Raw genomic sequence first — 26,194 nt, forward strand, 5'->3', positions numbered from 1 at the left:
AATGGAATTTCCTTACCCGTCTTAACCAATTGTATTAAAGGATGGTTTGCTGGGTGTCGTCGGATTGTCAAGGGATCCCTTTCCCATCCCTTTAGACTGTAGAGGCGACCTGTGGAGAACAGGATTGCACATAAAACAGAGAGGTCAACAACAGCCCCCCTTGGAGAAAGTCATGTCCAATCACTGCAGGCCTCCCTTTGGGCCATTAAGGGTCACAAGGCTGATAGGGTAGACCCGACACCAAAGCCCATCAGCAGATCCACGGATGTAAGTATGACACTGGCCGGCCAAAACAGGGGGGAGGGGATTGTTTGTGTATTGGGGGATCATAATGAAATTAAGAGATAAATGATAAAGAGATAGCTTCTGACAAGTGTCAGGAAAGATGAAGTGGCACGCCTCATGACGGGGCAATGATAAAAGAGAAGGGTACCTCATCAAGAGTTGGAAAGATGGCTGTAGTGTATCTATTCATGTAGTAATTGGTGCCAGCCACCTTATGCCTTATGCTCTGAGTTAATTCAGCTTTGTAGAAGTAGTTTTGTGTATATTGTGGAAGACATAAAGTGGTGGTGTGAAACAAAGAGTGTGGTCCGGTGTGGGAGCAGCGAGGTGAGGCTGTTTGGAGCATAAGTGGCACTATTCTGGTGCTGCTCTGAAAGATTGTGTAACGTAGGAGGCATGGTCTCAGAGAGAGATGCAGAAGTATTAATTGGAGAAGAAGTATTATTAGAGAAAGGTGTGAAAGGGAGGAAAACGAGACTGAGTGATAATCGAAATAAAGATTGGTATGTATTGGTAAGCTACAGTGTGATGTATGATTATGGGGGTATACCCATCATTCACATGTGGAAAATATTATCCTGGTATAAGGACAAAATCATTAAATACCACACACAGTGGTTCAACAGGCAAAATGTTTATGCCCTGGCCACAAGAAGACACTCAATCAAAGGCAGTACTGCAACCAATGTGCAACTATTTATATGCCGCATACAGGGGAAAACAGTTACAAAGTAGACTAGCCATTCTGTAACTATGGAAAGTGTATGGGGACGAGATAGACGAGCCACCTACGAATGAATGGATGGTTAATCAGCATCATGAACGGGTATAGCACCCACGGCTCCTTCTCCTCCACCCCAGATCAGCAATCCATTTTTAGAAGCACTTGGATTTTACCCAATACGAGCACTAAAAGCAGCGCTGGGGTATACTAATCCCAAATATGCACCCCGATGTACAGTTACGTTATTATAAGTAGAAATAAACTGCACGTGGAATATGACGAGATCCACAACTTACCAAGGAAGAGGTTCAGAGAGAGAGAGAGGCGGGCAGGGTAGCTGGGTGGAGGGGGCAATTCCACCAAATGAATGAGTAGGAGGACAGATAATGCCCAAATTAGATGGAAGGGACATGGATGATTTTTAAGAAAGAGAAAGAGAAGATAGAGAAATACAGGAGCAGGAAGAATAGAAAAGGGCACATGAGGGGACAGAAACAGAGCAGAAGTGGAAGGAGGAAGAGACAGAAAGATGGAATGAAGAAGAAAGAGAGAGAGAAAAGAAGCAGGAGACAGAAAGAGAGAAGATGCAAGGAGAAGAAAGGAAACATGAGCAACAGAGAAGTGAAGAGAGGGAGAGAGAAAAGAAAAAAGAGGAAGAAATGGAAAGAAAGTCATAACGAGATGCAGAAGGGAAGTAGGTAAAGGCGATAAAAAGATGTTGATGTTATTATTGGGGGCATACGCTCCCAGACAGAGAAAGAGACAGGAAGCAGGAACAGAGAGAAGGAGAGAGGAGCTTAGAGAGATGTTGCATAGAAGTTGATGAGATTCTTAAAAAGCATACTCTTCCAGATGTAGAGGAGGAAGGGGCTACATGAAGGAGGTTTGGCAATCTGTACAAGATCAGGAGGGATGGCACCAGCATCATAAATGGAAGTAGAGGAGGGTTGCCGCAAGAGGGAGGACTAAATATATTGGAGGATGTGATGAATGGAACATAAAGGTTGTATCCCCTTGGAAGACTAGAATTCAAAGATAGAGATGATGACGAAGGTGATGGGAGTGAAGATACTATGGGAGAAGAAGAAGATAGAGAGGAAGAAAGTGGAGCGGAGGAGCCCATATGGGCCGCTTCTACAAGCGTGGGGATAGGGAACTTTATAGTGTGGTTAGATTTGGAAGAACCGATGAGGAGGCCAAAGATTGTTGAATATCCCATACACCCGAAGGTGCAATCAAATAGTTTAGAGGCGAGAACACTGTTGTGGAGGTAATTCATGGAAATAATGTGCGCTGAAATCGGGGCCAAAAGCGTGAAAATTGCAGCGCACACGGGCGAAACACATGCAAGCACCCGTTCCCCTATTCATTGAACACAGTGTGCGTGGCTTACCCTCGACCTGTGCCGAATCCGCACAGCTTCCACACATCATTGCGACATCATGGAAGACCTGCCCGAGACACCCAGAGAAGGCGCACACTGTCCAGCGCAAAAAGGGGGCGAAACACGCAGAATGGGGAACAACATGCGAAAATGTGGGCGTTACAGGAGAAGTACCGCTGCAAAATCCTCGCAACGCCCACACACACGCTAACAACACATATTCATGGAATTGAACAGGGAAAAACCGCATGCGTCAAAAGACGCTCAAAGCCTGAAACACGTATGCCAGTCGAAAGCAGGCGTAAGTGCCCCCGCGCTGCATAAAAGTGTGTGCAAACAACAGACAAGCATATACAGCTACAATGAATGTCCCATTTCTCGCAGCATTGATTGTGGGACACCGCAGGAGGAGGAGGATAGCCAGACCTCGCATTTTTTTTTACCCAGGACTAGCCTTTTTGGGATGCCTGATGACCAGGTCTAGGGCAGGTATAGGTTTCCACCCCATATCATCCTAGATCTGGTCACTGAGTTGGAGGAGGACCTCACATCACACACCTTGTGCTCCCAAGCACTGAGCCCCCTGGAGAAGGTGCTCAATGTCCTGCAATTTTTGGCCACTGGGTCATTTCAGTGGGCAACTGCCATAGTTGGGGGCGTCTCACAGCCCACACAGTCACGTTGCCTACACCAGGTGTTGGCAATCATAACTGCACACCCCTGAGTCCGCAGGCACATATACATGCCCAGAACACCCACAGAAAGGCAGGCCATGGTGCAGGACTTTTACAGGGTGGCACACTTCCGCAAAGTGCTTGGTGCCATTGATTGCACCCATGTGGCCCTTCGTCGACCTAGGCCACTGAGCACATCTATCGCAACCGCAAGCACTGGCATTCCATCAATGTGCAGGTTGTAAACGATGCCAAGGGAATAATCACCTCTGTCTATGCAAACTATCCCGGGTCCATATTCAGAATGTCAGCCCTACACTGGGACCTGGGAGGTATGGCAACACATGGCTCATTGGTGAGTACAAATTCCTGCGCACATGCATGCATGTCACACACAGACAAATACACAAACCCAACTAATGACAGCCATTATCACCTCCCCAGGGGACAGTGCCTACCCTCTGAGCACCTACATGATGACGCCAATATGGAACCCCACCACACCACCCCAGGTAAGATACAACACTGCCCATATTGCAACCAGGGGAATAATGAAGCACACATTCGGAGTGCTCAAGTCACGTTTCTGCTCCGTTGACCGCTGTGTTGGGCAGCTACTATGTGCACCCCCACACTGATCATTGTGGCTTCATGTGTCTTGCACAATGTTGCAACACGGCGGGGCGTACGGGTGGACATGATGGTACCCCCACATCCCCAACCACATGCACGCCCACTGTGCATGGGAGGGGAAAGGGCACGTGGCGAGGCAGCCCGTACCCAGCTTGTGGCAACATTTTTCACCTAAACTCTCACCCCTGCGGAGGGCACACAGGCCTGGCAGATTCCAGGTGACAATCGATGATGACAAAGGGACAGTCAACTGCCACAACCTTACCACCCTGAGAATGTGTCTTCAGAATTGCAGCAACGTGTGCCTCCCTAGCCACTGATACAAACACAATCCCATGTGACCAGAAGACACACATGCAAGCTACAGATTCTACCACCCATATGCAAAACAGCACATAAAAATCCTGGTATGTCACCTAAACCCCCGTCAACCCCATGTCACCCGCCCGACATACCATGCCATGGCATGCAAAGTGAAAACTCAAAAATAAATTCACAACACATGACACAACTGTCACATAGTGCACCGTGACGAATGGAAACAGGCCAGAGACAATTCCCTCAGCCACGGACTCCAACGAAAAGACTGATCCAAAAAATCCAACCTATACCAAAAGGACGTAAATGCATGCCACCAAAGGTTAGAACACCAAACATTTGAACCTTTGGTGGCATGCATTTCAGGCAATTCCTCTGGGGATGTCCCCTGTAACAACCGCTCACTACACTACACAATAAAAGAAGTGGGGGTTGCGGGCTGGAAACCCCTGCAGCTGCAGAAAAAAATAATCAAAATAAATGAACCTGCAGCGCCAGTTCCCGATCACAAAAGTGAAAGTGAACTTGCGCAGCTGGGACACAGCATGTCTCTGAAGGTAAGTAGTGTCTGTGGGGGTATGTTGGGGTGGAGCTGGGGGTGGGGGTGTGTTGTGGGTGTGGGTTTTTCAGGGGTATTAAATGCATGTTTGCATGTGAAATGTACAAACCTTTAGTGGTGCATACATTTCCATGTGAACCACTCAGTTGTGGAATCATCGGCAACGGAAAAGTCTCCCCGATTCCCTGACACATCAACAGCAAACCCAACACAGGACTATCTATTTACCAGCATAACATATCATGAACACAGGTCCCAACAGTGACAATGCCAGACAGTGACCAATCACCATAGCACAAGTGCCTCAATGTGACATTGCCACCACATGGCTCCCTTCCATCTTGATTGTGGCTCTGACATCTAAAGGGGCCAGGGTACCATATACAGCATGAAGTGCATCAACAATGTAGCCAGGCAAGGCAATACATGAATAAGCAACATGAAAATATTCAGAGTTAATGATATACTCACCAAAATGCAGGCCAACCATGCACTGGAGGGACCATCATGAATCCCCACTAGGGGTGTAAACACATGTTGGACTTCAGACTGGCGACAGATATGACGGAAGCCCAATGCCTCTGTGTAAATTACTGTCACAGGGTGCCATCCTTGCAAGCCCATGGAAAGGAGAAGCAGGAGTGGCATATGCGTCCGGACCCCAAACCACAAACTCTAACATGAGACAAGCCTGTATGGGCCCAGCCGGAACAGCCAGTGGATGATTCCGGATGCCACAAAGCAACACACTGTGACATTAATGCACAAAAGACAAAAAAAGAAAAGACGAAAAATGCCCATTGTCAACTGGGGGAGCAGCCAGGAGGGGGAGATGCAGCGTGCACCTCAACAACCACATGCATTGATGTTGAGACATGGTCTGCAGGGCTAGGCCGAAGTGAGAGATCAGTCATCGCTGTTGTCACCCTCTGGCTGAATATCGGAGGTGTGCCTGGTAAGGGTGCCTGCCCACGCATATCCCCGGCATGCCCCTCCATGGCAGCAAGCATGCACATCTGGTAAGCCTGGTCCTGCAGGAAGATGGCACGGAGGACCCCATGCAGCACCTCACATGTAGCACAGAGTTCCTCCTGCAAGGTCTCATATGTAGCACAGGGTTCTGCCTGCATGGCCTCATGTGACAGAAGGACCTCCTCATGGCTTGCATGTAGTTCAGCCGAGATGGTGCGTTCCAGCTGTTCCATCCGCTGTTCTGCCGGTGTACCCTGGCCCAGCAAAAGTGTAGCCAGAGTATGTCTGAGGGAGATGCTCTCTTCCCTCAGGCCTCTGCCTCAGCAGCAATGGCTGTGCATATGGCCTACAGTTCAGCCCGTCAGTCCCTGTTGGCGGCCAATGTGTCCAGCCTTTCTGAGCGGCACGTGAACTGCGTTGCCTGCTGCTGGAGCTCCAACTGCCTACCATGGGGGAGAATGGAATCAGCCCCACGTTCCATGCCCTGAGCCATCATCTCAATAGCTGCCCCCTGTTGCTGTGCAATGGCATACATGTAATTCTCCCACACAGTGTTCCCCGGTGGTGCACGTCCACTGCGTTGCTGGACAGCACACCTGTGTGGCCCAAGGAGCCCTGGTCCTTGCTGTGCTGGTTCTGCCTGTGGCTGCAGGACTGCATTCCTCCATTGATCTGCTGCCCCAGGAACAGAAGCAACTGGTGTGGAGCATGACCCTGCACCAGTAACTACCGTAGGCGGACATTCCAGCACTGACTGGCCCCTTGAAGGTTCGACACCCACTAGAGGTGTGTCAGGCAGAACAGCATCCACTGCAGAATCACGCACCTGCAACGGCATGGATTTATGAACATCTGATTCAGCATCAGACTCAAAGAGATCCTCAGAGATGTACCCAGAGCAAGTCTGGGACAGGATGGTCTGGAGCACCAATGGATGCTCATGGCCTACCACACCACAGCCTCCACTGGTGCTTGGCTGGTGCCCTGAGCCCTCCACCCTGTCTGCCATCTCCTCCTCCTCCCCTGCTTCCAGTGGCTCATCACCTGTAACAAAACAAAAAAACACATGAGCACACATGTCACCAGTATATACCACACACATAGACATCCCAACATTGACAGCCAACTCATGAAGCAGTCATGTCATGCATGATGCAAACTCTGGCATGCATGCAGTGGAAATGAAATGGAAGGTGATCCTGAAAGCAGACATGAATGTGTGTCAAATGTGAAGCCTACACATGTACTGCATGTTGCATAGCACCTGTATCACACACAAGCTCCTGCATTGCATAGACATTACACAAAAATGACAGAGGCCAACAAACATATGGCATGTAGCATAGGCATGGCAAAACTGCCAACCAGCCCCAGATGGAAGTCAAATAGTACTGTCCGTGGCCCATGTAGAAAGCATGTCATCATATATTACATGTCAATCACTACGACTAAAAGCACACAAGGATGCAACAATGCCAGTGTGTTGCAATAATGTAAAGGAAAGCACATGGATAAATAAATGCTAGGTCTCCTTGACATCATACAAGTGAATAGGCATGTAGAAGGCTGAAACAGGGCTCAGAAGTGTGTGAGTGCAGTGCAGTACATGTGTACGGTCTGAACTGAAAATCGAAACACAAACGCAGTCATGTCAATGTTGTGTGATGATGGCAGTGTAAGGGGCAGGATGCAGTGCCTAATCCTGGCCCTGATCCCTCATCACCCATGACCATGTCCCGCAGGCAGCCCACACTACAGGGGACCCCCAACACCCATGTCCATACCCCGCAGGCAGCCCACACCACAGGGGACCTCCAACACCCGTGTTCATTCCCCGCAGGCAGCCCATCACCCGTGACCATGGCCGACAGTCAGCCCACACCGCAGGAGACCCCCCAACACCTGTTTCCATGCCCCGCAGGCAGCCCATCACCTGTGACCATGCCCCGCAGGCAGCCCACACCTCAGGGGACCCCAACACCCATGACTGTAGCCTGCAGGCAGCCCACACCACATGAGACCCACCCAACACCCTTCACCACATGCGCAGCCCTTTCCACGTGATTTGGCTGGCGCAGGCGTGGTACCGGATTTCACAGGAGGGTGTGCAAGGCCATTTACAAGCAATTTGGCTGGTGCGGGTGTACGCAAGGGTGTTTTCATATGATGTTGCTAGTGTGAGCAGGGTGCGTGATTTCAGGGGTACACAAGCCAGTTTTCACACAATTTGGCTGGTGCAGCTGTATGCAAGGGCGTTTTCACATGATTTGACTGGTGCGAGTGGGGTACACAAGGCACTTTTCAAGTGATTTGACTGGCGCAAGTGTGGTACGGGATTACACAGGGTATGCAAGGCACTTTTCTCATGATTTGACTGATGTGAGCGAAGTACAGGATTTCGCGGGTGTGTGCAGGGCCAATTTCACACGACTTTGCTGCTGCGAGCCGGGAATGCTCCAATTTTTCACGTGATTATGATTGAGGGGGGGCTGTGTGCTGGGCCAAGGGTAGCGCAGGGCCTTTGCGCCATATTGGACATTTCAATGGCTTTTTTCCTGCGCAAGGGGCAGTGTTGGGGGCGTAATTGCTGCTGCTGGATGTTCAATACGCCATGGCTGGTAATGGCTTCGGGAAATCAATGAATACGCAGTGCAAGAAAAAGCTGTTTTGCGCTGCGCCTGGCGCATGCGTGGCGCTTGGTGCTTGCGGGACTTCTGCACTGGATTCCATGAATTGGCCCTTGTGTGTGAATAGGCTCTGGAAATTACCTGGACACAAGAGAGTTAGTATGACAGACGTAGTGACCAAGGAAAATGGTGAGTTTGTACTCAGACAGAGTGTGGGATTCACACAATGTCCCTTATTGGTGAAAGGGGCAGGACTGCCACAGTATATACCGTGGCCACAGATGTACAAAACCAATTTCATTTGCAAATTGCCATCATTCACATCAGGGGCAGGCAAATGGATCTATGAACTACCATGACGGGGCACTTTCTAATCATGCTTTGCTGACGTATGGAGAGTACTTAGGGTACAGTATCCAGACTCACTAGAAATGAGCGCCATTATGACTTGCAAAATGAGAGTAGATGAGGATCTGATGGATTATATCCAGGACATTTAAGAAAAATTGCGACTAGAAACTAGAGAACAATGGGACAAAACATAACTATTTTTTATCACATTTTAGGTCGAGGACTTTCCGAGGAAGTGCAAAGACAATTGAGAAAGATTGTGAGAATGGAAGCAAAGTCATGAGTGGAGATTCAGTTGATTATTGTTAGCCATTGTTGGTTAAAACAAGAGAAAGGAAATTTGAGGATAGGAAGATTGAGGAAGCAAAACTATTTCAGAAAAAAATGTCAGTAGAAGGAGCGATATGAAGAAGTTATAACAAACAAGGGACATAGCAGGTACAGGCAGCAGCTAACAGAAATTTTGCAGCAAGAGGAGAGTATAATAATTTATTCCAAGGGTGATGGTTTACACCTAGAGGCAGAGGGTCTGGATTTCAAGCTCCACAGGGGTGAGGGTTTGATGGGGGACAACCCAGATTTGGTGGACTGCCACAGCAGTGTTGTACACGTGGGAACATGGGGCACATTTCACACATATGCCTAAGGAGGGGAGGGATGCAACAGAACTGACAAGCAGAAAATTCAAGAGGGGAGATGACATACCCCCACCATTTAGCGCAGAGCCACCTATGACATACCCCCACCATTTAGCGCAGAGCCACCTGAATATTATTCCCAAGATCACACGCAGTATTGGGCACAAGCACCACAAATACAACAGATGCAACAAGGGATCCCAACCCAAACACAGCAAGCACTGATGCACACACAGCTCACACAGCAACTTCCAATGCAGATACAGCAAGCACCAATGTAGGAAAGAGCACAACAGAACACAGCGACATTGTGAAACACAAACATGTTGCCATAGGCACCAACACCTAGAATAGGGGGTGTGATAGTTCTGGGAAGGAATCCTTTCACTGCCACATGACTGAGCATGTATCTGCAATAGGACAGCCTACAGAACGTCTTTATGTATTCCATCCTATCGATTACACCAGACCCACAAGCGGAACTGAGGGTCAGAGTGACTGTAGGTGACACACATTTCCTTTCCTAGTAGATACAGGGAAGACAGGTCACACAGGTCCAATGACAGGAGCTCTGGCAATGGCTGTAGAGCAGGCACATGTGCAGCAGGCACACACACTGGGCAGGCAGCAGCAGATTGCTCAGAGGAGGCAGCTCGGGGCACTTGGATGCAGGTAAATTGGCTGGTAGGCAGGAGCATGGGTCTTCTGTGTTACTTGCGTGGCCAGCTGAGACAGAGTGGCTCTGCACATGCAGAAACAGCATGTAAGCGTGAAATTAGAGGAAAGGCCCTAAGCATGTAACTTACGTGACACACACTGAACGTTGTGCGTGGCATTCAGGATCGGGATAAAGTAGTGCGTAGGAGAGCATTGCACGCTTGCCGAGTTATAGTGGATGGACGTGTGGACTTCGTTCCCACATGACATCTTCACTGCATGCAAGCCTCTTGTTTTGGCGGGGGGGATTGCCTCCGCACACACGTACGTGTACTTTTGAGGCTGACGGTGAGTTGCGTATGCATTTTGCATTCTGTAGGTGCCCATGTGTGTCACGCAACCCCTTATTTAACATCACTGTAGCTTACGTGGCCTTCAAGTACGTATTTTCTGTGTTGCTGAGTGCAACTGCGTACTGCGTTAGGTGTTTCCTTCACACGTGGGCTGCCGAGGGGTCGCATACATGTATTTTTCATATTTGGGGTGCCTGTGCGTTACATGGCCCATTTATTTTTTTCCCAGGGGTTACATCGAGCCTTGCTGGGGAACACTGGTACGTTTGACATCACGTACACTGCCCCCTCACTCACATTGCCCAGGACAATCTATAGCTGCACCTCCCATTGCCCCAATCCATCTGTGCCATGACTGGGAGGGCATCTAGTGGGAAAGGAGGGAAAGGTGGATGGGGTGGCGGAGGTGCCTGAGGTGGCGGAGGTGTGCGAAGTGGCAGAGGTGTCTGGGCCCATTCAGGGAAGCTATGCCCCCACCCATCAGGATCAAGAAGCTGCAGGGCAGCTGCAGCAACCACCACCCAGCCTCGAGGTAACCCAGCAAGGTCTGTGTTGCTCCCCAACCCAGTCCACCGAGACGCAGAGGCAAATGCTATCTGTGCATCGATGGGGAAGGGACATGCTGTGCAGCGTCCTGGCACCGGCACCCAGGGTCCAGATGCAGCAATGTCACCTGCTGTACACACCCACCAGGGTCAGGTAGCTGCAGGGGCAAATGCAGACCTCACCACCCAGCCTCCAGGTCACCCAGCCAGGCCTGTGTTGCTCCCCACCCCGATCCACGGAGATGCAGGGGCAGATGCTATCCGTGCATCGAGGGGGAAGGGACATGCTGTGCAGCGTCATGGCACCAACACCCAGGTACAGCCACCTGCAAGGGCACCTACTGTCACACCATCAGTGTGTGATGCCACAGTCCAGGCCACCAGTGCTCCAGCCCTTACTGACCCAAGTGGTCCCAGCCACTCAGGGTCTGCACGACCTCTCAAGAATGCAAAGCTTGCAGTAGGCAAACCGGCTCAGTCCGAAGGCATGTCACAGGAGTCCCACACGTTGAAGAAGAGGAGTTTTAGTGATGAGGAGCTCCAGGGCCTCATGCACTACATGCAGTAACATGAACATGACATGCTTGTGCAGGCAGGGTGCACGGGCAGCGTGTCACTGATCGTATTAACGCCTTGGGCCATGAAAGATGCTCAGCTTCTGATGCGACGAAGCATTGGTATGACCTCCGGCGCCAAGCCAAAGATAAGATGGGTGCCAACTGCGCCTCTATTCTGGTGACTGGAGGTGTGTCGCCACGAGAGGATGAAGAACTCACTCCACATGAGGAGATCATAGGTCCTATGATTGATGTGGAGCAGATCCAAGGCATGGGAGACCTGCCAATTTATGAGAGAATGTTTGGTGACTGGTGATGCATGTCTGTCCAGTACATCTGTATGTTGCTTGGATGAAGTGTGATGATTGTCTGGCAGTTCTGGCTGCATTTGCATGACTGCAATGGGTGAACCATGTCATGGTGGACTGACACGTGCTTGTTTTCCTGCAGACTGCACATGCACAGTGTGACAAACCCCTTCACCACACCTGCTCAATCCTTCCATGTCACTCTGTCCAGGCTCTCTTGGCCCTCTTTCTGCTCCAACCTGTGATGGCGGATAGCCTGTGACAATCTTGCACTCCACACTCGCCTTCTCTCTGCACATCTCTGACTTCTCTGAGAGGTCACCCTGCCAGCTGCACCGCCTCAGGAGGATTCTTCATTTCCTCCCGTCCTCCCAGTAGCTCACTGTCCACAGAGGACTGGTCATACCTATGGTGGGGCACTGCAATGGCCTCTCCCAAGATTTCTGTGCCTCTACTCTCTTCCCTCTGCAACTCATCCTGACCTGGTCTGTGGTGATTGTCCTTTTGTCTTGGTGCCAGGTATTTTATCTCCCTGGGGCCCTCATTATGACCTTGGCGGAGATCCATGGTGCTATTTGCACCATGGTCCATGGCGCTAAGCTGCCAACTCCGCCATGGTGGTTGGCGGACTTACCGCCCCATTCCGACCTTGGCGGGGCGGTAAGTCCCCAATCCCCATTTACCCTTCCCCATTCCCATTTATGCCCCATAGGGTATAATGGGAGTGGGGAAGGCGTTAATTACGCCACCGTAAATTACGGTGGCGTAATTAACAACAAGGTCCCTTAGCGCCATGGATTTTAACGCCTGCTAAAAGCAGGCGTTAAAATCACCATGGCGCTAAGGGAACTCGTACTCAGGCGGAAAGGGGCGCCATGGTTTACGCCGGCGTAAACCCCTTTCCGCCAGGGTCGTAATGAGGGCCTGGGACTTTTATGATGGCACTGGCTCCCAGTGGCTACAACTGTTCATTTCCAATTGCTGTGCATTGGCCACAGGGCCTTATGGGTCCTGGTGCTGCAGTTCCTTCAACTCCATCTTCCAAATTCGCTTCCTACTCATGGACTTTGATAATCCCTTTCCTACACCCTCAGGATCAGTTACTTCTCATAGCAATTATTTGATGGTTAATGTCTATCTTTGGCTGGAGCCTCCCTCTGGTATGGCCTCCCTGCCTCAATGGAACTGGGAGTGGACCTTCTCTGGGTTTGGAGGCACTTCTGATGCTTCCTTGTGTGTTGTGCTTTCTCTACCTCCTCTCCCCCGCTGGAGTCCTGGATGACTGAGAGAATGCACTAGTCCCCTGCCTATACTCTGATCTCCGACATGAGCCTCTGAGCCACTAGTTGTACCCATGCACTGCCTCCCTGCCATGCCCCAGACTCGGTGGCTGATTACTGTATCCCTACAATCCTCTAGCAGCAATTGGCAACTGATGTCTGCACACAAACTTCCACCAGCCCGCCGCATTTTCATTGCTGATTATGTACTTGTATTTCATAGGTATGCCATTCCTATGTACTGCACTGCTGACTCCCACTTCCAAACCCAGGTGTCACCGTCACCATGCCTATTCACTCACGTGATGTCAATGTGACCTGGCCTCATGGGATGGGTGTGTCTGACTTCACTCTATTCCACCACCCTGCATCATAGCACAGTGTGACACTTGTGGGTATTGAGTTTGTGATTTACATGTCATGTCATGTCACATCCATTGTACATGGTTCTGGGACAGCAGTCAGCAAGTTCCATGTCATGCAGTATTACAGTTCAGACATGGCTATGCTACGTGGCATATGTGTCTTTGCATCTGTGATGCTGGTGTATGATCTATGACAGTCAGGTGTGCATGTGTGTTGCATGTGCTATGCACCATGCACTACACGTTGTATTTAGCCCTTCCACACACGTCCATGGCTGTTTTCACGCTACCCTTCACTTGCATTGACACTGCGTACGTGCAGGAGTTTGTGACATGGCAGGTTGATGTGTTGCATGACAACATTGGGATGTCTGTGTGTGGGCTATGCTATTTACATGGCTCTTCATGTATTTCTTTTGTCCATGTGCAGGTGATGAGGCACTGGATGCAGAGGAAGAGGTGGAAGAGGAACAGAATACTGAGCCACGACCAACCACCAGTGGAGGACATGGAGTGGTAGCCCATTAAGATCCACTGGTGCTACAGGCCATCCTGGCCGTGACACAGTCTGAGACAGCCTCTGAGGAAGCCTTTGGCTCTGTTTGTGAAATGGATATGGAAACTACAGTGCTGTAGCAGGTGAGTGCATCGACTATGGGTGCTGTTGCATCCAAACGTCTGGAGGGGGGGATGGCCCCTCGCAGGGCCATTCTGTGTCAGTAGGTCCGTCTGTGGTGGTTACGGTTGCAGGGTCACGCTCCACTGTATGGACTCCTGTTCCTGGGGCAGCTGATCAAGGGAGGGATGCATTCCTGCAGCCACAGATGGCGTCATCACATCAAGGGCCAGGTACCCTTGGCCCAGGCAGACGTGCGGTCTGCCAACGCGGTGGCCGTGTGTTAGCTGCTAATACTGTGTGGGAGCAGTCCGTGTATGCTGTTGCACAAACAGGGTGCTTCATATGAGATGTTGGCTCAGGGTGGACAATTCCATGATATCCCCAGCAAGACAGGTGGAGCTCCAGCAGCAGCCATTTTGGTCTACATGCCGCACATACAGGCTGAACATGGTGGCCAGCAACAGGAGCCGATGGGCAGAACTGAGGGCTCTGCGTGCATCCATGGCTACAAAGGGTCGGGTCCACAGGGAAGGCATGAGGTCAGAGTAAAGGTCCCTCAGGATTACACTGACTGCACTCGAGGCATCCAGCAGTAGACGGTCTGAACATCAGATGCAAATGATGACTCGTACCATCAAAGAGGAACTGCGTGCATCACATGAGGTGTTGCATGGAGACCTCCGAGCCATCATGCTGCAGATGCAAGCATCTCAGTTCTGCATGGCCGCTGCCATGGAGGACCAGACCAGGTCTATACCTGGTGATCCTCCCTTACCACTACCACATTCTGATACAAAACCAAAGAGGGTGGCGACAGAAGCGACAGGTCTCCCGATCCTACTAGCCCATTAACCCATGGAGTTTTTTTTTTTAACATTCACACATGTGGGTGTTGACGTGCACTCAGCACCTCCTCTGTCCTGGGTGCACCCCCCCGCCCTGGTCCCCCATGGGCATTTTTGATTCTTTTTTACTATTTTTTTGTCTATTGTGCATTTATATGACAGTGTGTTGCTTTGTGTTGGCAGCCGTGGGCATCCCCTGTAGATTCCAGCTGGACCCATGTAGGCTTGTCTTGTGTTGGTACCCTCCTTGTTTGTGCCTTAGGGTCCAGACACATATGCCACTCCTGCTTCCCCTTTCCATGGGCTTGCAAGGAGTGCAGCATGTAAAAGTAACTTACACAGTGGCATTGGGCTTCCATTCTAGGTGTAGGCAGTCTCAAGTCCAACCTGTGTATACACCCCTAGTGGGATTCATGATTGTTTATCCATTGCATGTTTAGCATCCCTTTTTGTTTGTACATTGAGATCCATCCTTTGTTCATGTTACATCTTCATATATTGGCTTGACTGGATCTCCATTATTCTTAGCCTTCCTGCGGTATGCGCTCCCCTGTACCCTTTGGTTAGCAGTGCCACACAGATTTACTAGAGGGGCATGTGCAAGTCACGACATATTGAGGAACATGTGCTATTATGTATGTCATGGTCAGACGGATTCACTTTTGGGTCCTGTGTTTCTGGTATGTTGTACTGGACAATTGATGTTGCTGTGTACATTATTAGATTGATGAGTGAAAGTGAATTAATTCTGTACATGCTCCGTTGATTGTTGGGCACTTTGTGGCAGTGGTGTTATGTGTTGGCCATGTATTTCTCAGTTTGGACATTGCATGCCATGGCATGGTGTGTCATCTAGGTGAATTGAAGTTTGGGAGGGTTTAGGTGACATACCAGCGAAAGGATATGTACTTTCGCATGGTGTTAGTGGCATACTCCATCTTCCATGTGTACCTTTTGTGCACAAATGATTTAGATACTTTAAGTACTAAGGGATGCACACCATGTAGCACTTCCAAGGACACATTCTCAGGGTGTTAAGGTTGGGACAGATGATTGTCCCTTTGTCATCATCGATTGTCACCTGGAATGTACCAGGGCTGTTTGCACTCCTCATGGGTTGGATTTTAGGTGAAAAACGGTTCCACAAGCTGGGTTCAGGCAGCCTCGCCACGTGCCCTGTTAGGGAGAATTCTCTGTTTAGACTGAATTTCCTAACCTATTGAGTCCCCCAGAAGCTTTGCTGGATTTCTGGAGTTAGTTTTTTTCATCCTGCCAAGGGTGAGACTCTTTTTCTCCCACTCTTGGACATGATTTTGGTATTTCTTTGAATGTTAATGTGTTCTATGGGCTATTGGGTCTTTTACTCCGTAATGTCTCATGTGTTTTGCTATGTGTGTTACACAGCGCCCTCCGTACCGTAACACTGGGGCGTCCTAGGTGACCCCCACCATAGAGTCCATACCCTGGGACTGACTACTGTCTCCCAGGGCATGTAAAGTCACCATTGGCTTTACTAGACCTAAATTTACTAACAGAACCAGTACAAACCATCCTATTGTGGATGTACTGGTAGGTGTAATTTGATTACCCCTGGGTCTGTTGTTCGAGGGGGCACTGTCCCGTCCCCCCTCGTCGAGTTTTGGCTGGTGGCAGTGGACACTACTTTTTATATTCGACCGCAAATATATTCCTATGGGATTTTCCCATTGTTCGAGGCTAATACTTTTTCTATATAGCCTCGGTCATACCGCCGGTTTATTAAATTAATATAAATTCACCGGTTGGTATTTTCTGCCAGAACTCGGTTTTAAAATGGCGTATGTGTTTGCCTCTGTAACTCCAAACAAAAGGTTGAGCCCTTTGTTCCACGTTTGGCGGGCTTCTGCACAGAATCCCTCCAGAGTGGTGCCATTCTGTCTGGGTACCACAGGGGGTGTGGGAGGGGGTTTAGGCACCCTGGACTGATTTGCCTTGCCAACTCAAGCCACTCTCTGGTATGATTGGCCCAAGTGGTGAGCCACCCCGCTCACCACTTAGCATGTTTGACAGCTAGGCTGAATGAATGGGGGTTTTCTGCATAAAAGCAGGGCTTTGGGGACTGGAACTTCAGAGGTCGCCACAGGACCTAAGAATCCGACGAGGGAGAAGCTGAGCCGACCTGCAACGACGACACCACCGGTGGAGCCCTGCTGAACCGACTCACCACTTCCCAACGACAGAGGAGATCTCCCTGCTGGAGAGTCTTCTTCCCCTGACTGGTGGGAACAACCAGTCCCTTGCCTTTTCTTCGCTCCCAGGACATCTAGTGGTCCAATTGCCCGTGCTGAGCAACCCGGCAACCGGATAGCCACTAACCGCGACCAAAAGGTGGTGCCTTGTGACTGAGCACTCCGCGGCTGGTCTCTTCCCTGGTGGTGCAACAATCTTCGACTTTCCTCTACGACGAGATCATCTCTTCTTCTGGCAAAGCCCCGACTTGCATTCACCACCAGGAACAACTGCCCCTGCCGGAGCTGTCTCTCCACTTGCAAAGTACTGTGTCCACCTGGCTTCCCTTGAAACGGTTAGTGTGAGGTGTCTTAAATCCTTACCTTTCCACTGGGTCGTCTCCAGACCTTCTTAACTTTTGTTCTAAAACTGGTCCAACCTTTCTGTGACATTTTGCTACAAAGACTTGAAGTGCATTTCCACTGTGATATTTTTTGGGACATACCGCCTTGCCTCTCTCCGAGTGGGCCTGGCCTCTGAACTTTGTGATCTACAGTAGACCCTGCCTTGCTTGACTTGCATTTGCTTCGTAAAAGTGTTGGTACTGAGTTGGTTTCATACCCTGCCTTTTTCTCTCCCTTTCTAACGAATACTAGAGTGCCATCTAGGTTAAGCACTTACCTCTGTCTGCAAATAAGTGGTGTCTTTGAACCTAGACTTGTCGAAATATTGTTATGGGATTGATATATACTTATAGTAACTGTGATTGAAGTTGTTTGCCATATTAGTGCCAGTGTGTTTTTCATAGATGTGTTTTTAAATAAATAATCATTTATCTTTACACCCAAGCTCTGATCAGTGTCTGCTTGTTCTACTGTGTAAATTGCCCTATCTTGTATACTCAATATACTGCCTAACTCGTCTTGAGAGAAGTCTGACTGCTCAGCCACAGCTACCAGGTAAATCTTGGTGGTGCAGACTGCTACCAATTGGGTTTACTGCTAACTCCTGTAGTCTTAAACTTTTTGCAGTGGTCCCAGAGGGAACTGCACAGGTTTCTTCCTAACATGCCCTTCCCCTCCCATGCGCAGCCCCCGTGCATGGGGCTGGGGATGTGGGGCACTGCTATGTCCACTGGTATGCCACGCCTTGTTGCAATGTTGTGCAGGACACATGCTGCCACAATGATCCTGCACACAACTGATGGTGCATATAGTAGGTCACCACCAGAGTGGTAAAGGGAGCGGAAGCCTGACTTTAACACTCCAAATGTGTGCTCCACTATGCCCCTAGTTGCAATATGGGTTGTTTGTATCTTACCTGGGGTGATGTTGATGAGGGAGAGCTGGAAGACACCCTCCCCCCAATCTCATCCAGACCATGGCCTAGAGGATCACGACCCAGACACCCTCCATGAGATGAGTTTGCCTACTTACCTGACGGCAGAATACCCTGGTTCAAGAACATACACCTAAGAGGAGTATGCCCACCAGTACGATCAACACCAGCCACCGTGGCCCGCGATGATATTTGCGGCATGGATGAACTCGACTAAAAACAACGATTACAATCTCCACATCGTTAGAGATGCCATGATGACATAGCCGACGGACGATAACACCTGGTCACTCACACACCAATCTACACGAAGAACATACTCAGTGCTATGACATAGCGGACTGTCACACTCACAGACGTGCATCATTTTTATTTTTCACATAGGCTTTCTACCGCACCGCAGAAACGCAAGACGCCTGAAGAAATCGTGTATACGCTTGCTGATGCCTCCTCGCCACCTGTCTCTATGAGATGCTATCATGTATATCTAGTATTGTATATGATGATGTGTCATTTTATGACTGCCATGCTATGGCGTATGTACTGTTACCCCTGAACTAGGCCTGAGTAGGCCGTGACCAAGAGTCCCCAGGTCGGAGTCTCGCAAACGAAAACCCCTTTCAGGACGAAATACAAGTGCTGAACAAGCAGAACAAACCCACAGTGAGGGCCCGCAGCCAAGGCCATGATGTTGCAACTCGCATACTGAAAGCCCACTGCCAAGGTTACACCTGCAAATGCTAAGCCTCCAGACACAGAATACTAAAATCAAATGCTCATAATTCTGCTCCAGCCATGGTCTCTCCACACGTGACCGAGCCAAACTGACAGAGTGCCATGTCTACGAGACGAAGAAGCAACCAAAATCTCGTGAGTTGCAACAACGAAGCAGCAAGATGGACACCTGCAAGGATGGGAACGACCCGCCTAAGAGCCTATGAGCAGACCTGCCCGTTGTTTGCACATAACACATAGTTGCGCATTGTTGCTAATGACAGGTACACCGTGAGCTGGGAACGGTGATGGTCCCAGGCTTGGGGGCTCATGGGAGAACCAATCAGAACCTAGGGGGACTTGCTACTGACGCCAATCACTCACAACCAATCATCAAGGGTCCCCTTGTTGCAATTTCGAAGTAGCAATGTTAGGGACGGCCCAAACGTGCCACCTGATTTTGTTCCTTCCAATAAAAAGTTTCCATATACCTTACATATACTAACCCTACTACTTAGATAGCCAATCCTGGACGGCAATAGGTTTTTACGCTAACTTCCTGAGGTGACGCAGGTAGCGCCTCATACTGTAGTAAAAAGGTCTGCGAGCCATGAAGAGAGCACATTTTGCCACCTTTCTCGCATGCATACGAGAAACCGTTCCTGATGTTGAAATAAACTGCAGTCTCAGCCTTGCTCCTTGCGTGTGCTAATACTCATTTTGGGGAACACGGGAGTAGTTGGGGCCTCCCAGCCCGAAGCTCCGCGGACGGCTCTGCCGACTCTGGGATATTCACCCCGACAAGTTGGAGGCACTGCTGAGATATTTTTAAGGTCTACCCCCTCATCTTTTGTTATCCCAAGGCCTCTTGCTGCGAGGTGCACCGGCAGTGCGGCCCTCTTCTGCCGCTGCCCCCTTTTGAGGACTACAGGACCATCGCAGAACTGCGAGAAGACTGGACGGCGCAATCCGGATATTGGCCCTCGGGAGCCGATTGAGAAGTATCCCGCCCGCCGTTGGCGAGTGTCCGGACGAGTCCAGAAGAGGGAGGTGACCAGCCGCTTGGAGGGGTGCACACGGTCGGGCGGCCCCGCATCAAGGGAACTTGGTGAGAATAGCACACCCAACAAGCAACGTAATAATATGTAAGATGGGGAGTGAAGATTCATGAAAAGGGTGGTGGGAGGTGTGTACTGTGTGTGCTAAGGATTTGAATAACAGGTGACAGTAGGTGGGCGAGTGGCGGTGAAGACAGGCATGAGGGCTATCTCCCGCCGTGTCACGAAGGAAGGTGGGTGGAGCCAACTGCACCACACGGGATCGCTAGAAGGCCCTGATTTGTTTGGATCGAGCGTGCATATACGGGGGGGGGAAAGGTGAATTTCCTATGAATTGGTGTTTTAGGTCAATAAGTAGATGTGGATACCTACTAATTGAGTGTTGTAACTCATTAGGTAGATGACATTTCCCCGTAGGAGGTAGCTAGAGAGTTGCCGAGTGCGGAAGATAATTGACTGGGTAAGCTCCCCAGGTGAGGGGCGTATCACACGCGAGGCGACGCAGCGGGTGCAGATCAATTATATGAGTTGTATTGGTGGTTTCCTTGTTCCCGGTGAGACAAGAAGACAGCTTTGGGGTTGATGGGATTACTAATTAAAGTACATTGTGTGATTTTAATGTGAATGTTCTTACCGGTATTAGATTAACAGGGTTGGTGACATCACCCGTAGGATAACATAGGACTCTACGGCTGCCTGGTGTTTCGCTTGGGTTACCCGATGAGGTGACCAAGAGTTAAGCGACAGGGAGAGGGGCGGAATAGAAGGAGCAGAGAGGACGGTTGCGTTGAACGCGGTGGTTGAAAGGTGGAAAGTAAAGGGGAGGCGGCTGTACAAGCACGCCACCCAGGGCACTCGGTCGCAGTGGACTTCGTGTACCGCGGCACAAGGGGGCTGTACAAGTGATATCAAGAGAAAAAGGAAATCGTACGTTTGTGAACTTGATTGCTTTTCAGCGGACGATCGGAAGTCCCCACATTACGGGGCCAGGTAAAGAAGGTTGCAGTGTCAATATAAAGTACAATTATGCCTTACGAGTCGGGACCTACGGGGTGGGGGAACACCTTAATAACTCCCCTCCAACATATCTGCAAAACGTTATCGCCTCACAAGGAGAAACTTATCAAGTATAGTATTGCATGGACACAAGAAACAGATAATAAAATGACGATACAGTGGCCGCCTAATGGCAGTTTCGACCCATATGTTCAGCACATGCTGTTAACACAAACACACACCACCTACAAAGGGAATAAGTTAGCTAGTCATGTGTTATGTTATGTTATGTTATTGTGCTTATACCGAGCTAAAGCCCGTAGGCATCCAGGCGCCGAGAGAGCAGAGTACAGAGGACAGAGACTACCACAGAGGATTACTCTAATAGAAGAGATGCGTTTTCAATTGTTTTCGAAAAGCAAGAAGATTTGTTGTCTTGCGCAGGTATATGGGCAATGCATTCCATGCCTTAGCTCCCTGGGTGTGAAAGGCCCTTCCAGAGCCTCGGGAGCGTTTAACTCGGTGCTGAACCAAAAGATGGCCTTCAGCTGGCCTGAGGTTTCTCTTGGGCTGGTAGATGCCAATGACATCCTTGAGGTAAGCAGGAGCACTGCCAAAGATGCATTTATGGCAAATAGTTAACAATTTAAATTGAATTCTGCGTTCCACAGGAAGCCAATGCAATTTTTTTCTAGCTGCAGTGGTGGGTTCTGAGCGTTTCATTTGAAAAATAATGCGAATAGCTTTATTTTGAATTTTTTGTAACTCTTCGATTTCTGCTTTACTTGCACCACCTAAAAGTGCATTGCAGTAATCAATATGAGGCAAGATAACAGCTCTCACGAGCTTAATGCGGTTTTCGACGGAAACTAGAGGCGCAACTTGCCTAAGCACTTTGAGGTGGTAATTAGTGCTAACAGTAATGGCTGCAACATGTGCTTCGCAGTCTACACTGCTGTCCATGTATGTGCCCAAGGTTTTTACTTTCTGCACAGTGTTGATGAAGCTACCATCTATCGTGAAACCAGTATATTCCTGCCCCAGCTTGATTTGTGCCTGGCGTGGGCCAAAGATCATGAGCTCTGTTTTTGTAGCATTCAGACATAACCAGTTGGTGGACATTCACTGTTTAATCAGTTGATAAACCGCGTTTACTGCACATTGATCTTTGTCATAGTCGCCAGTGATGTTAAGGACCAGCTGGAAATCATCTGCATAGTTACAGAAAAAGGTCTGGAAGAGGTCTAATTCGTAGCACAGAGGAAAGATGTAGATGTTGAACAACAATGGGGAAAGACATGCCCCCTGGGGCACACCACATGTTATGGTTTGTGACCCAGAGGAACTGTCTCCCCAATACACCTGTGACCGACGACCTTCCAGGAATGCTCTCAACCAAGTTATGGCATTATCGGAGAGACCTCCAACAGTCTGCATTCTGTCGAGTAGGATTTTATGATCTAGCAGGTCGAAAGCTGCCGATAAGTCTACAACATCAAGAGCCCCGACTTGCTATCTTCTAGTCTAGAGAGCATATATGTCTGCAGGTCCAGAAGCGCGCTTTTTGTGCTGTGATGTCTTCTGAACCCTGACTGTTTAGCATGCAAGATGGCAGCCGTCTGGACATGGGCCTGTAGCTGGATGGTTGCTATCTTATCAATAAGTTTTAAGAAGAACAGAGTGTTGGTGATGGGCCTAAGGTTTGCCGCATCAGTGGGATCAAGACCTGCTTTTTTTTAGCAGTGGTGAGACTGCTACGTTCTTTATTGATTGGGGAATCACACTTGTTCGGAAAGAAGCGTTTGCAAATCTGCAGAGAAAGGGTGCAAAAAGTTCCTTATGTTCCAAGATGAATTTAGATGGAAGTAATTCACCCGGACAGTTAGTGGGGTGCATAGATTTAAGGATATCCAAAATATCAGCAACGGTGGATTCTCTGAAGATGAAACCTGAAACAGGACCTGGTTGAATATCTCTGCTTGATATAGAACCTGACTGAGTTTGGGGCAATTGTATGCAAGTATGGTGTATCTCGGCAGGTATTGGGGTAGGCATTTGTGCAGACGACAGGGCTTCAGATTTAATTTTGTCTTGGGCTTTTAATAGTTTAGTTGCGAAGGCCTTCTGTACCCGTTCGCAGTCATCGTTAGTCGGTTTTATAGGGAGGCAACAGGCAGTTGGTTTCTCCCAGGATCTAAAAAGGCGGAAGAGTTCCTTCGTCTCATCACCAGCTGAGCTGATTTGATTGTTGTAGAAGGTTTTTTTGGCCTCAATAATTTCTACTTTGTACTGTTTCTCCTTTTGTTTCCAATCTAACAAGTTAATAGTAGATCTATCTTTATGCCAGGTATGTTCGGCCTGTCTTTTACTCGCTCTGAGTTCTGCTAAGGAAGAGGAAAACCATTTATGGCGATTTGGTAAATCTCTAACTAATTTATCTTTCATAGGTGTGGATTTGTCGAGCATTTCAGTGATCTCCTGGTTGTAATTATTTATAAGTGTCTCCGGATCATCGGAGTCGGTAGTTTTAGTAATCAGGGTTTGCATACACTCAGCCAAGATGGGCTGAGTAATGTTTTTAAAGTTTCGGGCTTTGACTTTATATGTAGGTACATGTTTCCTATGTGCTAAAGCGGGAAGCCTCAAAGTACATGAGACAAGGGAGTGATCGGACCAAATACAAGGTCTAGTCACAATGTCTCCAATCTGTATGTTGTTGGTACAAATCCAGTCCAATATATGCCCTTTATTGTGTGTAGGTTCCATATTTTGGATTATGATTTGGTGATTATTAAGCATTTTTTCTAAGGCCAGAGCTTTTTTGTCCCTTTTGTCCCCTTTCCAACGGTTGAAATCTCCTAAAATGACCAGACCCGTATTGGTGGTCATCATAGGTGTTATAGTATTGACAAAGTCTTCATTGAAACTGTCGTCGGCTTCAGGAGGCCTATAAAGAAGGACTAGATTAAGGGTAAAATTCGGATTGGAAGTCATCTTGATGTGAATGATATCACTCCCAGTGCATTCGATGTTAGCCTCATAAAAACCCAGTGACTTTTTACATAAAATGGCAACTCCTCCTCCTATAGTCCCTTCTCGGTGTTTTCCAAGAAAGACGTAGCCTGGAGGTGTGATCTGTTCTATGGTGGGCCCATGTGAGTCAGTGAGCCACGTTTCAGTGAGACACATGACATCTAAGTTGTGTTCCTGAATATAATCATGTATATCCAATACATGTTTCACTGCAGAGCGTGTATTCAGTAGAGTTATGGTAAGTGGGGAGGGTGCAACAGTGCGACTGTTGGACGTGGGGTTGGACATAGCATCATTATGAATGCATGGTACACATTTTTGTGAGGAGCTAGAAATCTTACTTTGCATTTTCTATGGAGTCTCTGGATGCCGATGGGGTCAGGAGTCCGGGCAGGAAGCGCGTCAGCACGTCTCTGCACGGACCCGCACAGACTCGCAGTTTCGTTCGCGCAGGCGCGTTCGCGCCGGAGGACGAAATAAGTGGAGAGCGTGGAAACTACAATCCAGATGGGATTTGTAGTTCCGTGCCTCTCTTTACTCGTGTGTGCCGAGAATCTCGGACGAGCTAACACACGCCTTAAGATACAATGTGACTTGACTTGTTCAACCAATTCTAATGCAAAATTATAGCAACTCGCAAAAGGTTAAAAAAGTATTAAACAATTAAACAATTATGTGGTTTAAAATTCAATTCTAAAAAAGTTCTTTCTAAGGCAGCTTTCTGCTAACATCAAATAAGCAATTAAGATTAAGTAATCAAGTAAATCTAATATACCCCCCGCGTGCAATAGTAGCACTAGTACGATCTCTCTTTCTGTGGAAATGTTCAACCTGTGGAGGATGTTCCAGGGGTCCAGGCCAGGACCAACAGGTATGTTTACTGTAGGAGGAACCGAAGAGGAGAAGGGGAGCAAGGAAACAGGGGAGAGTAAGGGCTGTGGCGGCTAGCAGTACTAAGGACAGTGAGAAGAACAAAGGGGGAATGAAGGTTACAGCACCGCACATGGCGCGGAGGTGAAGGAGGAGAAGATAGAAGAAATGCCTTTAGCGAAGGTGGTAAAGAAGGAGGAAGGCGGGTTATATCCAGTGACGGAGTTACGAGAAGCAGCGAGGCAGCAGCTAACGGCAGCCGAAGGTTAGACAAACCCAACCTACAGCCCTCCACCGTATACCGCCACAGGTAGTAACCAGAGGGGGGAGGTAACGAGCATGGTCGGTTCGTGCTCCATAGGATTGGACAGGAAAGGAGAAGGCAAAAGTGAGAAGCACATTGTAAACATAGGACAAGACGAATGGGTAGCAGCGCAGGTGCTTTTGATGTTGCGGGGATTCCTCATGAGAGAAGAGGAGAGCGCAGTGAGAAGAACGTACAAAAATGATGAGGGAGACACATAGGAAGTAGACGAGGTAAGCGAGGAGAAGGACAGGGAGCTGTCGCAAGAGAAGGAGGAAATGTTGGAGGACCGATTGGCAGAACAGAGAAATGTGCAGAGCGCACTGATGAGGCAGTTCGAGCAAGAGACACGAGGGAGGAGAAAAGAGAAGAAGGAAGTTAGGGACGAGCGGGAGAGGATAAAAGAACTTGCAGAGGAGACGGAGAGGGAAGTAGAGAGGATAAAGGCAGCGGCGGAAAGGACGTCCCGTGCGGAGCAGCGGGACTTGAAAAGGAGAGAGTAAGAGAATGCAAAGGAAATGGAGAGGTGGAAGAAGAAGATACTATCCAAAAGCACAAGGAGATACGAAGAGGGTAAGGTGATAGAGAGTATATTGCGACGGGGACGGGAGAAGTAGGAGAGATAGCAAGAGGAGGAGCGGATATTAGCCAGGATAAGTAGCAAGGTAATGGAAGAACTAAAGAAGAAGGGAGAGGAAATTGGGGGAGAGATAGCGAAGAGGGAGGATGTGGAGGGTATGGTTAAGAAGGTGGAGAACGGAGTGAGAAAATATATCCGCCAGGACTTGGAGGTGCCCACGACATCGACGAAGCGAGAAGAGAGAGAAACAGATCTAATAGACTTGAAAACGGTGACAGTAGGAGGGAAGAGAACAGAGTGGGGATTGTCACTATTGGATGGGTTCTGTAGTGAAGAAGATGAAGATATCGGGGGAAGAGGGAGCAGCGGTAGTAGAGAGAGTTTAGACAAACTGTATGT

This window comes from Ambystoma mexicanum, chromosome 4q (assembly GCF_040938575.1).
Source record: "Ambystoma mexicanum isolate Mex_15411 chromosome 4q, UKY_AmexF1_1, whole genome shotgun sequence".
Taxonomy (NCBI): Eukaryota; Metazoa; Chordata; class Amphibia; order Caudata; family Ambystomatidae; genus Ambystoma; species Ambystoma mexicanum.